Source organism: Otolemur garnettii, unplaced genomic scaffold (genome assembly GCF_000181295.1).
Source record: "Otolemur garnettii isolate 467f Iridium unplaced genomic scaffold, OtoGar3 scaffold00088, whole genome shotgun sequence".
Lineage (NCBI taxonomy): Eukaryota > Metazoa > Chordata > Mammalia > Primates > Galagidae > Otolemur > Otolemur garnettii.
In genome coordinates, this window is record NW_003852483.1 from 3,817,636 (window position 1) to 3,822,474 (window position 4,839).

Here is a 4,839-nt window from a genome sequence, read left to right on the forward strand (position 1 = left end):
AAAAAAAAAAAAAAAAAAAAAAAAGATTCTGTTAAAGGCCAAACCTAAGGAAATGCCCAAGTAATCTACATGATAAACTATCAAAACAGCAGCATCCTTTTCAGGTATTTTTTTCTAGCATACTAGAAAAAAAGATGCTAGCAACGAAGATTGCAGCCAGTAAAGTTGAATCCATGTGTGCAAGCAAGTAAGTCTTGGATAGTGAAAGCAATCTAATAAAACTTCTGGTTAAGACTTTAAATTAATAACTCTCATCAATAAAGAGCTAAATGTGAGGTACTACTGGGAAAATGCATAAACGCAAACAAAACACATCAACATCATAACTTCAGTTCACAAGTAGGAGCACCATTACCTAAGATACACGGTAAGGACATCAATGACCAAAATACCAAAATGGCTGTTCCAAGCAACATCCTAGAATCCAGTTTCCTGAATTTCAGGGTGTTCACAGAAAACACACCAAAAACAAAATAGAAAAAGGTTCTAGAGCTAAATATGGAAAACACAACTACTGTATTTCTCAGAACCTCTAATATAATAACATGAATTGTGATCCTAAGAAGAACACAACATTGATTCCCAAACTTATGTGAGCAAGGAACCCTTTTTCCTCCCATAGCATCTCTTAGAACTCGTATTACAAAGAAAGCTACTTTAAGCAATACTGCTTCAGATATTCCCAAATTAAGTTATTGACATCCTATCCTAACATTGTGTTCTGAACTGGTAATTAAAGGCATTGTCAAAAACACTACTAGTCAAATTCTGGAACTCAGTGAAAATTCTTTAAAAATCTTCACCATAAAGAGATAACTAAAGGCATATACTGGCCCTTTTGCCTGATTTCATAATCATTTTAACAGTAACCATTCAGTTACTCAAAGACTATAATTCTAAAAACCCTACTTTTTCTCAAGAAACTCATACATACTGCCTGTAATTCTGACACAAACATACAGCACATCTTTCATATATAATTATCAAATCTGATAATGAACGTTCTGTAAATTACTAGCTACAATATGTTAGTGTTTGCCCATTAAATAAAGCTGATGGAAGTGGATGAGGAGGGTGGAAGAAATCTTTCACTTACCCTTTCCAAAATTTCACAGCCTCTAAAAGACTGTTCACAAACTCAGTATGTCCAGATACAAATCTCTAAGTTTAATTTTCACTGCCTAACAAAAGCTATGTAGGAAGCAATTACTGCACTCTCCCATCAAGCCTTTCAAGACTGCAGAGTTCCTTCCAGAAAATTCGAACAGAAAAAAGTCATACAGGTATTTGCATTTTGGTACGTATGTGGTCTTTGGTACAAGTCACGTTATACAATGAAATCCTTTAAAACACTTAAATGTACCTTGTGTTGGTTTTTTTGATGGACACATTAAAATAGCCAGACAATCCGTATTTACCCAGAGTAAAAAACACTTCAACACGTACAGAAAATCTTCTCCAAAACCTGAAATCCAATTCACAAATTACAAAAAAGACATAAAGACAATTTCATAAACTCTGAGATGTGTAGGAAACGACATTTTATTACTGAAGCCATTACTCAAAACGAACCTCTGTAAAATCGACAACGCACAATCAATGCAAGAAGCTGCCCGAGAAAGCCAAACCCGAGGCACTGCGCAGTTCCCGCATCGCACAATTCATCTCCAACACATTGCTTGCCGAACACATCCAAGGTCACTTATGATGGAGAAGAAAAGTGCGTGTTTCTTCACAGCACGCACCCCGTCCAACGCGCCCCTCAGGAGGGCGGAAAAGAGCTGGGCACACCGGGCAGAAGGCTGAGCCGCCGCGAGGACTGGCCGGTGGGCTTTCCGGCGCCGTGGAAACCCACCCATCTACCGAGCCCGCAACTTGCAAGAACAGCAGCACCCTCTCCACCCTCTGACTGGTGGCCCGAGGCCCCGCGTCCCCGGGGTGACCCGACCCGCGGCGTCGGGGTCCCGCCCCTCCCCCCGCCCCGCCCCCGTCGCCAACCAGGGATTATGCAACGCTCCCCCTCCTTGGCCGTGCTCTGGCGCAGCGCCCCCTCCCCGCGCCCGACTGCGCAGCGCCGCCGCCCCCCGCCCGTGGGCCTCCCCTCCCGGCTCCGAACAAAGCACGCGCTAAGGGACCGGCGGCGGCCGGGGGACTGGGGTCCGGAGGGCGGCGGCCATGTTGGCGGGGGGCGGCGGGAATAGGGGGAACTGAGGAGCAGTGGGGGCCCGGCGAACAAAGGAGCGCGCGCCCGCCCTGAGGCCCAGGCCCGCCCCGCCCCGGTCCCCGCCGCGACCTAACCGGCAGGGGGCGCTATGCGGACGCCGCCCGCCGGACAATGCGCCGCCGGGCCCCGCGCGGGCCGCGCTCACCTGCGCCCCTGACCAGCCCGCTGCGATCCTCTGCCCTCCCGCAGCCGGTGTCGCCGCCCCTCACGGCCCTACACGGCCCACGCCCGTCCCGCACGGGCCCTACCTGCTGGCCGCTAAGGCTACCGTCCGCAGGCCTCGCGGGCTCCACCGTCGCTCGCTCGCGCTCCCGCCGGCCCCAGCCCGAGCCAGACGGCGCCTCCCCACCCCCCCGCCCTCCCCCCCGCCCCCCCCCCCCCCCCCCACGGCGCACGCGCGCTGCGCCCGCCGAACTGCGACGGCCGCGCCGCCCGGGCGCGCGGGGCCGACGGCCGTATTGCGCAGGCGCAGATGGAGGGGCGGGGCCTGAGGGGGCGGACCCTGGCGCCGCTCACCTGGCTGGCGGGAAGGCGGGGCGCGAGCCTGGGGCTTCCAGGTGCGTTCTCGGGAGGGGCGGAGGTGTGTGCTCAGAATCTTGGAGGCTTCCGAGGTGCAGATTCTCCCGAAACGTAGGCTGCCTGAGAAGGGTTTCGTTTTCGTGCATTAAGAGGACTTTCACGAAAAGACAGGCCCCCTTTTGTCCTTGGACGTAAGCAGCCAGTCTTCCTGAGGCGTGCACACCCTGAAGATTGATGAAGCTGGACCAGATGGCTTGGCTGTGAGCTCTGAACCACGGAAAACACCGCAGCTCAGCTCCACTGTGCCAGTTCTGGGCAGCAGCACGCGAGCCCTTTAAAAGAATGGATTTGCTTCCTGTGACTTCCTGAAGAGATGTTTTCCTCCACCACCGCACTGCGTAGATAGAGGCTGGCGTCGTCGCCCCGATCACCCCACAGGCTACCTCCCCGCACAAAGCCTACCTCAGGTTAGCTGTAACTTCAAAGCCTCACCTGCAAATACCTGACCTGTCCCAGGTTGTGTGGGGGCGGGATGTGGCTTCAGCAAGGCCAGAAAAGTCCTACTTCCACCCCCTACCGCAAATAGAACTCACCCTGCTCTCCTCGCAGGGTTAGGAGCCAGAAATTCCCATGACCGCACGTGAATTCATTTGACTTCCGTTTCAGCTGCTGTCATTTGAGTATTTTGTTGGCTGCTGGCAGGAGGAGGGGGAGAGGAAGCATCCTGCGGAGTGCAGGACCTGGAAGCTGAATCCAGCCGGGCGCTCTTCCTTTTTTCCAGCCCGGTGTCCTCGAGCCGGTCTCCGTCCTGGTTCCTCGAATGCCATGGCGCAACCTCCTCGGGATAAACTACGTCCCAATGTGTTGCCAGGTCAAATTTCAGAACATGTTGTTGGAAAGCACCTTGTACTCTCTAAACTGCAGCACAATTATTAGTTAGCAATGCTCTTTGGGATTTTTTACTGGCACCTTTTCTTGCAAATAAGATTGATACGTGCCTGCTCAAACAAATTGAAGTGCTTGTCTCAGATGACACACTTGGCAGGCGCAGGACATTCACAGGCCAATAGAGGGCTAATTTCAATACAGAGATATAAAAGTGTATCACTGTATTTACAAGTTTGCAAGTATTGTGAAGTTATTAGTTTTCAGTTGTGTGTTTAATGTCTTATTATTTGGTTATTTTGCAGGGGTGGGGTGGGGAATCCGTGATGAGAAGTACTCACTTTAATGTTTTATAGTGGAGCATCTCCAAAACAAGGCATGAAGGCAGCTGCCAAAGAGTCTATTGGTTGGATCACTTCGGTGTTATTGGTGAGACCCTTGGGTTTCTTCTCCTCAGTAATATTGACATTTGGGGCCAGATAATTTTTGGTGAGGGGTCTGCTCTGTGCTTTATAGTATGTTCGGCAACATCCCTGGCCTCTACCCATTAGATGCCAGTAACACACCCCTTCCCCCAATATTAAAAACCAAAAAATGGTTCCTGAAGTCAAATGTTTTGCCATACCTCCCTCAATCCCTGGTTTAAATTTTTCCTTTAGGTAGGGCAAGGTGGCTCACACCTGTAATCCTAGCACTCTGGGAGGCCGAGGCTGATGGACTGTCTGAGCTCACAGGTTCCAGATCAGCCTGAACCTGAGCCAGACCTCTAAAAATAGCCAGGCATTGTGGTCAGCACCTGTAGTCCCAGCTACTTGGGAGACTGAGGCAAGAGAATCGCTTGAGCCCAAGAGTTTGAGGTTGCTATGAACTGTGACACCATGGCACTCTACTAAGGGTGACAAAGTGAGACTCTGTCTCAAAATAAAATAAAATAAATTTTTCTCTAGTGATTTCCTTGGGAGCTATCAAAAATTCATAGGCCAGGCTGCACACAGTGGCTCACACCTGTAATCCCAGCACTTGGTAGGCCAAGACGGTTGGATTGTATGAGCTCACAGTTTCGAGACCAACCTGAGCAAGAGCAAGACCCTGTCTCTAAAAAAATAGCTGGGCATTGTGGTGGGCGCCTGTAGCCCCAGCTATTTGGGAGGCTGAGATAAGAGAATTGCTTAAGCCCAGGAGTTTGAGGTTTCTATGAACTGTGACACCAC

The 4,839-nt window shown here is 50.4% G+C and overlaps 1 protein-coding gene across 2 annotated transcripts in view; it reads right to left on the bottom strand.

The window, feature by feature from the left end:
• SPIN1 (spindlin 1) overlaps positions 1-2,649 on the bottom strand; it is a 106,605-nt gene extending 103,956 nt beyond the window's left edge. The window contains exon 1 of one of the 2 annotated variants that reach the window (XM_023516248.1): positions 2,473-2,649. The gene's annotated coding sequence lies outside the window, so the exon portion shown is untranslated. The remainder of the gene's footprint in view (positions 1-2,472) is intronic. The other variant, XM_023516249.1, reaches the window with a different exon arrangement.
• Positions 2,650-4,839: the final 2,190 nt, after the last annotated feature.